The 10,001-nt window shown below is 40.0% G+C and overlaps 1 pseudogene; it reads right to left on the reverse strand.

The window, feature by feature from the left end:
- Positions 1-1,580: 1,580 nt before the first annotated feature.
- On the reverse strand, positions 1,581-7,897 carry LOC131920483 (glyceraldehyde-3-phosphate dehydrogenase-like; annotated as a pseudogene).
- Between the last annotated feature and the right edge of the window lie 2,104 nt (positions 7,898-10,001).

The following is a 10,001-nucleotide window of genomic DNA, read 5'->3' on the forward strand; positions in this document are numbered from 1 at the left end:
AAAACAAAAACAAAAAATCATATACAATTAGAAATGAACAACAAAAGAAACAACAGAAAATATGCAAATATATAAAGAATGTATGATCAATGAATTATAAAAAGAAGACACCTAATTTGATAATTTCAAAAGATGCAAAAAATGACATTGGCAAATTGAATGTCTCCTCAGGATGAAAACTGTGAAGAAACTTGGAGTAGGAACATAATACCCTAAGATGATAGAGGTGATATATATACAGCCAGCAGCTTTCGGAATGACATCAGCTCTTAAAATTTTGAATAATACAAGCACATTCCCTAACTTTTTTATTCATCATTGTTTATGAAATCTTCATAAAAGTAATAAATCAAGAAAAAGAAAAAGAACCATTCACTGTTTCTCTTTTTTAATATAACAAAATTACATATTTTAAAAATATAGAAACATCTCAAAGAGTATTAGAAATTCAAGATAGGAACAATTTTACAACCTCATGTTTAGTTTGTGTTAGGTATATTGTGTTTGATATTCTCTTTTTGATTGAACATATGTATGAAGATTTATAGTGTTAGATGATTTGGGTGATATAGAAAGTAAAAATGCAAATGCAAGAGAAGACATTAGAGTAGGCACAAAGTGATGGCGCAATTCTCAATATTCCTAAATGTCTTTGCTGGACAACCTTGAGTATATTCAATTAAAAAATAATTGATGTTTGTTGGCAGGACATTGAAATAAAGACCAAACACATCTTTGTTGAGCAGCAGGAAGCACTTAGGTGCACAGCATGACAATGGGATCTTCATCTGAGATGATTGCTCAGTAGGGGAAAGTGGTTATCATCCATCTGAGTAAGTGCTTTGCTCTGATTGTACTCCAATCACAGGTAGGAACACCAAGCATTATAAACTTGTGTCCTAAGGCTATCTGACTAAACAATAAATTAATCATTGGTCTATTCAAGACCCTTCATGGCCACACTGAAGTTAAACTTTTGTTTTCTTGATTTCAGAGGGTTTTGTTGTTTTTGTTTTTCTTGGTTATTTGAGAAAGAACTTAAGGATGTGTAGGGAGCAGGAGAGGATCCAAAAGGACTTAGGGGAAGGGAAAGAATATGATCAACTGTATCTAAATTTAAGAATTGTTTTAAATAAAAAATATTAAGAAGGAAGTGACAAGTTTATATTGTATTATCTGTGATGTTCTGTAATATTCTTTCATGCTCAACAGTATATTTATATTTTATTCCTAATGATATATGTATGTATAATTCATTGTTTTAATTGATTTGTGTTTTATTGAATGAATGTCCTCAAACTTATGTATCTATTTTTTTATTCCTGTATAATTAGTCATATTCAACTTTGCATAATTATTTACATTATAGTAATAAACACTATTTTTTGGTGTGGCTGTAGTGAACTTTATTGATAGCATTAAAGAGAGAATGGATCCCTCAGCCCCTCCCTTTCTTCTGCGGTTCAGGGATGGAAAATGTGAGGCAGATGTTCAGTGTTGGGCACTGAGTTGGGTCTGGAACTCCTTCACGGCTCATGACCACTTTTGTATTTTTGCTGGGATGAGTGGTCCAGTGCTTCTTATGCCTCAGAGGCCATGTAGGCCATGAAGTTCACTGCCCTGCTGCTATAGCTGTATTCATTAGCATAACAAAAATGACCTTTACAAAGTTGACATTGAGAGCACTGCCAGCCTCAGTATCTAAGATGGAAGAGTCAATATCACTTAAATTTTCAGGTGACAACCTGGTCCTCAGTGTAGTCTGGGATGTCCTTTAGTGGGCCCTTGGTTGCCTGATTCACCATCTCCTTGATGTCATCATATCATACTTGGCAGCTTTCTCCAGGTGACATGTCAGATCCATGTCAAATATCTTGTAGATAGGAATGCAGAAAGCCATGCCATCTAGTTCAGCTCTGGAATGATCTTGACACAGCCTTGGCAGCACCAGTAGATGCAGGGATGATGTTCTAGCCATCACACCACAGATTCCCAGAAGATCCATCCACAGTTTTCTGGGTGGCAGTCATGGCATTGACTATTGTCATGAGTTCTTCCACAATGTCAAAGTTGTCATGGATGACCTTGGACAGAGGGGTTAAGCAGTTGGTGATACAGGAAGAGTTGCTGACAATCTTGACTCAATTTTCATACTTCTCATGGTCCACATCCAAAACAACCATGAGGGCATCATCAGAAAGGGCAGAGATGAATGACTCTTTGGGTCCCATCTTTCTTTTTTTTTTTTTTTTTGGTTTTTTTCGAGACAGGGTTTCTCTGTGTAGCTTTTCACCTTTCCTGGGACTCACTTGGAAGCCCAGGCTGGCCTCGAACTCACAGAGATCCGCCTGGCTCTGCCTCCCGAGTGCTGGGATTAAAGGCGTGCGCCACCACCGCCCGGCGGGTACCATCTTTCAAATGGGCTCCAGCCCTCTCTACTTGTGAAAACATCAGTAGACTTCACAACATACTGGGCACCAACATCATCCCTTTTAATATTGGCAGGATCTTGCTCCTGGAAGAAGATGACAGCCTTCCTGTTGATAACAATCTTCCCATTCTCAGCCTTTACTGTGTATATATGATAGTTTATGAAGCTATATATGAATATTTTCAACTCTACTAAGTTTTATCAAACTGAATAGCTAGATAAGTAATTACTACAACGATTACACAGTAACACTAACTACTTATAGTACCACCTATAATTTTGAGGTGGCATTTCTTATGTCTGTGTTGACAAATATTTTCCTTTTAATTTTTTAAGCTGTTGAGAGTGAAATAGTATCTGCAATATGTACTTTTCATTTAAACATTAACAATAAAGAAATAGACTCTCTGAATTATATCTCCAAATACCACCACTTCCTAACCTCACTACTTAATTACTTTTATCATTAATATCTCTAAATGCAAACTTATTTTTTAACTTGTTCATATGAAATGGAACTTAAGACTTTCCTGAAGAAAGGCAGAATTCCACACATGAAACACCTTCTTTTGCCTCACTTTCTTTCATGACATTTGTTCTTTATGTTCTTATATTGTAAATTCTCACATCACATATTCAGTCTCATTTTCTATGATTTTCTTCTTTGTTCTTAAAGCTACTATTATTTTATGCTACTCACAATTTTTTAAAATGTGAATTCTTTCAAATATTGACAAGGACATTATCTTTAGGTGGTTATAGGTAAAATGCCATGATTTGGATGTGGATGAACTCTCTACTCCCCCAGGTTTCATGTAATTGATGCTTTCTCCTCAGGGTGGTGGCCTTGGAAAATTTTGTTTGAGTTGTAACAGGTAAAGCTTAGAGGATAGTCCTAAGTATATTGAGGATATGGTCTCAATGTCCAGTTGGAGAGATGGTTCAGAGTTGAAAGTGTGTACTGCATTTGCACAGGACTTTGGATCATTTCCAAGTATGTAAATAATTCACAACAAGCTGTACTCCAGCTTGAGGGTAAACTAATGCCTTTTTTTTCACCTCTGCAGGTGCCTTCACTCACTTATATAACCCCTCAAAGTTTTTAATTAAACTTTTTAAAAAGAAGATATACAGATGTAAATTATGTATAGGAAAGTATTCATGATATCAATTAAGAGTGAAAATTAGAAAGGAACACAAAGAGATGACAGACTATAGAATATATGTTAGAATTTAATATAGAATATAAAAAAACTGATCCATTAGAACATAATAGACAGCGATGCCACCAACATCTGCTGACAAAGAGCAGCAGAAATGCTCACATGCAGTGGGTGAAATAAAAAAAGTACTTAGGAACATTTAGAGCCAGGTAAAATTTCCTAAAATTACAAAAAAGAGGCTTATCATTAAATACCAGAGCCAAATAATTTAGAATTCATCAAATTAATAAAAAATCCACACCACATACAACTTTACAGAAGCATCTGAGCTGAAGCTCATGACAGACCTAGCCTGTGGAAGACCCAGAATCAATCACAATCACCTCAAAAGTAATGTAAACAAAAGCTTGCAATACTGATTCTCTTTGCCACATCTAGAAGTGTACAAAATATTCTTTGTAGGTAAGTGAATAAGGAAAGAGCGGAATATCCATATAAAGTGAATCATTAATCATCATTAATAATAAATGGCCCACTATGAGAAAACACAGAAGTCTAAATGAAAACAGAATGAAGTTAGTCTAATAGAGCCACATGCTGGATCAAAGCAATAAAACAAAGTATTGGAAGACATGACTCAACAATGACATAAGGTAGTGATTACCAGGAGCAATGGCAGGAAATGAGAGAATACAAGCTCTTCAGAGCATCAACACTATTCTGCTGGAGATTATAAAGACAAGTGAATGTTGTTCTGTTTTGTCAAAATCAACTTAACTGCATTCCAGACAAACAACTCCATGGCTGTTTGACAGAGACTGCCACCTGCTCACTGCCCCCCTTCATCACCGTGAGACTCCAGTGATCCTAATCAGTTCCCCAACAGAGACTGTCCCTAACCACTGTCCAGCCACCACAAGTGGCAGGAGGTCCAGACTTTTCGGTCCTTGTGGGACTTACCCTAGTCATGCCAGTACTAAGACAGGGCTTTTCGTTTGTGCTATCAAGCCTTGAGAACCAGGACAAGCCCACACTCCGTGGGAAGTTTGTTCCAAACTTCTTGACCAAGATGCTGCAGTCACCATATTGTAGCTGACAAACAGAATATCTGGGGCAGAGGTTATAGCACTAAATGCCAACAGACAGAGGACATCCACATCTTAACCCTGCTATGAATTAGCTCCAATCTTAAAACTATAGACATTTCTACTGAAAGAAGAAAGGCAAATAGAACAAAAAGGAAAAATTAAAAACCTCATCCAACAAACTAACTATTTGTGTGAAAAATCTCAATTACAGAAATAAGAACAGTTTGAAAAAAAAAAACAACAAAATACAGGCCTTGACCTCAAAAAGATTCATTTGCCTCTGACTCCTGAGTTATGGAATTAAAGGCATGTGTCGCCAGGCTTAGCAGAATATAGATTTTTAAAGAATGTTATCATCTTCTGGATTTCCTAGGTGTCTGTTATAACATCTCTCTTTTCACTTCCAATTTTATTAATCTGAAATTTTTTTCTGTCTTGTGTTTAATTTGTGTAAGTGTCAAACATACAGATTTTCTCGTAGAACAAACTCTTTTTCAATGATTATTAGTATTGTTTTTTCTTTTGTTGTTGTTTGGTTCTATTTTATTTCAGACATGGTTTTGATTATTTCGTTCCATCTACTCTTTATGCATATTACCCCTTCTTGTTTTTCTGGAGCTTTCAGGTCTATAGTTGTTAAGTATGAGATTGCTTAAGTTTTTTTTTGTTTTTATGTAGGCATTTAGTGCTATGAAGTCACCTTTAAAAAAACCTTCTTAATGATTCTTTGTGGATTTCATACCTTGTATCCTGATCCCATGCATCTCCCTGTCCCTTTGCCTCTGTCTTTGCGACCTTACTCCCACAGCACCCTCCCCCTATTTTAAAGCATTACTAAGAAACAAGCAAAACCCAAAAAATCCAAAGCAACTAATCAACCAAAAAAGAAACCTCAGTGTGGAAGCTGTAGTGTGACTCAGTGAGTCACGCAGTGTACCCTTAGTCCATACATCTTTACTTGCAAGTGTTGATTGTAAAGGATCATTGATCTGGCTCCAGGCCTCTAACTTCTGCTACCCTATTGATACTGGGTCCTCAATGTGGCTCCTCCTGGATATCCTATTGTTGTCTTGTGTCACAGAGATCCTGCAACTTTGGATCAGCAGGTCCTGCTCCTTCACATGATCAGCAGTTCATAGATGCGGTGGATGTTGGAGTGAGTTAACTAACCCAGTCCTAGGTCTGGGTGGTAGCTGGATTGGTCAGCTCATCAGCTTTCCCTCATGGGCATAAACAGGGTGAGCTCTCCACCACTGCCCCAGCTAGCTCAGCCAAAGCATCAGGCAACAAAAAGAAGGGCCATTTCTCCTGCTCTCATGCCCTCAGGCTGGCTCACCCACACTCACATCGCCAGGACCAGCTCTACTGTTTCTTCCAGGCATGATGTATGACCCACTGTCATGATTAGAATTGCCTGCATTTTGTCCCATAGATTTGTGTGTGCTGTTTTTTTATTTATTTTTTTTTAATTAAAAAGGTTTTAATATTCTTTTTGATTTCTGTCTTAACCCAATTTTCAGTAAGTAGTAAATACTCAGTTTCCATAAATTTGCTGTTTCTTTTGTTGTTGATATCTAGCTTTAATTTGTGGTTTACGATTAGGATTAGTGTATTATTTTGGTTTTCTTTTATATGTTGACACTTGTTTTGTGTTATATATAATATGTGGTCAAATTAGCAGAAATTTCCATGGACTGTTGAGAAGAGAGGGTATTTGTCTTCGTTACTTAAATTGTTATGACAAAACACCATGACTGAGACAAGTTATAGAAGAAAGAGGTAAATTGGGTGTCTTAGTCACTGTTCTACTGCTGCAAAGAGACTCTATGACCAAGAAAACTCTTCTTAAGAAAGCATTTAATTTGGGGCTTGCTTACAGTTTCAGAGGTTTAGTCCGTAATCATCATGATGGGGAGCACAGTCACATGTGTAGCATGAGAAAAGAATCTGAGAGCTTGCATTGTGATTTGCTCGATAAGAAAGAGAATCTGGGCTTGACAAGGGATTTTAAAACCTCAAAGCCCAACACCAGTGACACATTTCCTCCAACAAAGCCACATCTATCTCTTTTTTTCTTTTTCAACTTTATTTACATAAGGCACTCTATAATGTATTTTAAAAAAATCTTTTAAAGTCTGAGGCAGCTATAATATATTGCATTTTTTTCCATTCTTACCATTGTTTATTAAATTTAACATAATTTCTTTATTGAATCTATGGGACCTTCACATCATGTATCCTAATTCTGCCTACCTCCCAACCCCTCCATATCCTACACTTATCCCTGTAGTGTCCCAAAAAGAATATTTAAAAAAAATCAAACAAATCCAAAATAAAAAAGCAAACAAACAAAAACAAAAAGTAATAAAAAAAACCCCAAAACCCCAAGAAAACAACCAACCAACCAACCAACCAAACAAACAAACAAATCTCTTTGCTCCTCCATCGTTCCCACCTCTCCAACACCTCTTCATTTGTCCTGGTGGCTTTGGGAGCTGCAGTGCGTCACACACTATACCCTTTTGTCCAATCAACTCTACTTGCAAATGTTCACTGCAATGAGTCATTGGTCAGGTTCAAGTCCTCTGGTTTCTGGTACACCTTCATCACTGGATCCTCACCAAAACTCTCTCAGACATCCCTCATCCATCTCGAGTTATGGAGATCTTGTGGGTATCATTTCAACAGACCAGTTCCTTCACTAGCTCCTTCAGGTTCTATATAGGATAGATGTTAGAGTGGGCCAAGCCCACCTTGGGTGGTCGTGGAGCTGATCTACAGGGCCATGGACCCAGACATGGCCCTTGGCAGCAACCAGGGCTGGGACAACACCATGGTCCTGAGTGGTAGCACAGGCCACTCAGATCTGTATGGCCCCCTCTGCAGCATGGCCTCAAGACTCCAACAAGGCCACAAGTGGTGGCCCAGGCCCTGGGACTCCCAGTGGCCCGTGGTGGGCCACATACTTCAACGTAGATTCCGGCTACAGTAGAATTATAGATGCAGACTTGGTCCTCTACAGTAGCCTGGGTCTGGAGGTCACCTAGGTCCAATTTGGCAACATGGGCTTTCAAGATTGGCATGGCCCCAGTGGCAGTGTGGCCTTTGGATACCACACAGCTCCATGCGGTGGCCCAAACCCTGGGAATCTGAATGGCCCTCATGTTGACAGGCACCATGGAAATCAACCCAGACCCTGGCTGCAGTAGGGCCATGGACCCAGATATGGCCCCCAGGTGCAGCCCTGGCCTAGATGTCACTATGCACTAGATAGCAGTATATACCTTTTAGGTCTATATGGCCCCGGATGCACCATGGCCCCAGAGCACCAACATGGTCCCTGGTGGCTGGCTGGTCAGACCCTCTAACAACCACATAGATCCCTATTGCAACAGGAGTCACAGACATCGACTCAGATCCAGGCTGCTGATGGGCTACAGACCCAGTCATGGCCCTCTATAGCAACTTGGGCCTAGATGACACCATGGTCTTGCAGATCAGCATGGCTCCATCAGCAAAATGGCTCTTGGACACCTACATGGCCACTGGTGGCAGGCCAGACACTGGGCACTATTGTGGTCTTTTGTGGCCACATGCGTCATGGATGGCCACAAAGATGCTGGCTGTGGGAGGACCATAGACCAAGACATGGCCCCTGGCAGCAGCCTGGGCCTGGATATCACCGTGGCCCTGGGTGGCAAAAAGGCCTCCCATATCAGCCTACTACTCACTGCCTTCTCTCAATTCTTCTGTTCCTCCTCTTTCCATAGCACATGAACCATTACTCTTTGCTTTCTCTATCATTTCTCCACCACATACTTTCTCATCCTGATGGGTCCCACCTTCTGGACACTGTTGTCTCCCTACCAGTCCAGGTCTTGAGGACCCATGCTTGGCTGTGGGTGGCTTAAATCCACCTGAGCCGAGTCCTCAACATTGTTCTTATCATTTTTTAAACTTATTCTCTAATACAACACATCCTGACTGCAGTTTCCACTCACTCCACTCTTCCCAGTCCTCTCCCTCCCCTAAATTCACTCCACTTATGCTTCCCTTTAGAAAAGAGGAGGCCTCCAAGGAATATCAACCAAACATGGCATAACAAGATATGGTAAGACTAGGCACAAACTCTCATATCAGGGCTGGTAAAGGCAACCCACTAGGAGGAAAAGGGTTCCGAGGGCAGACAGAAGAGTCAGAGACACTCCCACTCCAAATTTTAGGATTCAGATAAAAACACCAAGCTCACAGCAGTAACATAATTGCAGAAGACTGAGCTAAGACCTATGCAGGCTTTGCAATTGCTGCTTCAGTCTCTCTGTGAGCCCTCATGAGTCCTGCTTAGTTGATTCTGTGGGCCATGTTCTCCTGGTCCTCAACCACTCTGGCTCCAACAGTTCTTCTTGCCTCTCTCTTCCATGGGTTTTCCCAAGGTCCGAGGGAAGGGACTTGATGGAGATCTCCACTTTGTGCTCTCTCTTTATCTAATGTTGGGCTATGGGTTTCTGCATCTACTTCCATCAATTACTGGAGAAAGAATGCAGATTGGAATAGGCACCAATCTGTAAGTATAACTGGATACCATTAGGAATCATTTTATTGATTTTTTCTATCCTGGGTTTCATGGCTGTCCAGCCTTTGGTTCTTCGTCTTTCTGACAGGGTCAGTCATGGGCTCCTTTTCCTGGTGTAGGACTCAAACTAGACCAGTTATTGATTTCCCATCCCCACAAGTTCTATGCCTCCATTGTCCTCACATATCTTTCAAGGAGGATAGACTGTGGGTTGAAAGTTTTGTGGCTGGTTGGTATCTCAGTCCCATCAACGGAAGTGGCATGGTGACAGGAGATAGCCAGTTCAGACTCTGTAACCTCCATTACTAGGAGCCCTCTCTAGGGTCACCCTTGTAGAATCTGGCAGTTTCTATTGCACTAAGTTTCCACATTGATCCCCAAATGCCTTCCATTTCCCTACACCTCTTCCCATACTGTCTCCCTCCATCCCTACCACCTCCAACAGGTTCTCTCCTCTTCCCATTCCCAACAGCCTCCAGTATACCCTCAAAATCTATTCTAATTCCTCTTCCCAGGGAGATCCATATGTCCCCCTAGAGATTTTCTTGTTACTTAGCCTTTCTGGGTCTGTGGGTTGTATCATGATTATCATTTACTTAACAGTTATTATCCAATTTTAAGTAAGTACATACCTTGTTTATCTCTCTTGTTTGGTTATCAATTGAGGATGATTTTGTCTAGTTCCAAAAGTTTTCACGCAAATTTCATGATGTTGGATTTTTAGCAGCTAAGTAATACTCCATTGT

The sequence above is a fragment of the Peromyscus eremicus genome, chromosome 1 (genome assembly GCF_949786415.1).
Source record: "Peromyscus eremicus chromosome 1, PerEre_H2_v1, whole genome shotgun sequence".
Classification (NCBI taxonomy): domain Eukaryota; kingdom Metazoa; phylum Chordata; class Mammalia; order Rodentia; family Cricetidae; genus Peromyscus; species Peromyscus eremicus.